Below are 228 nucleotides of genomic sequence, written 5' to 3'. Positions count from 1 at the left end.
TTGACAGTGATATAAATTACAAAGATTCACGCTTCCCATTCCTTAGAAAACCAAATTCGTTACGGGACAAGAAAAGTCAGTATACAGAACGTAATAAAATGTAAATCTGTATGTATGTATGTATGTATGTATGTATGTATGTATGTTTGTTTGTATGCATGTATGTGTGTATGTATATATGTATGTACGGCTTTATAGCCTTAATTCACCACCTGTTAGATCGGAAGA

Source organism: Octopus bimaculoides, chromosome 15 (assembly GCF_001194135.2).
Source record: "Octopus bimaculoides isolate UCB-OBI-ISO-001 chromosome 15, ASM119413v2, whole genome shotgun sequence".
In the NCBI taxonomy this organism is placed as follows: Eukaryota; Metazoa; Mollusca; class Cephalopoda; order Octopoda; family Octopodidae; genus Octopus; species Octopus bimaculoides.
The sequence above is the reverse complement of the archived record's forward strand: the minus strand, read 5'-3'. Positions refer to the sequence as shown.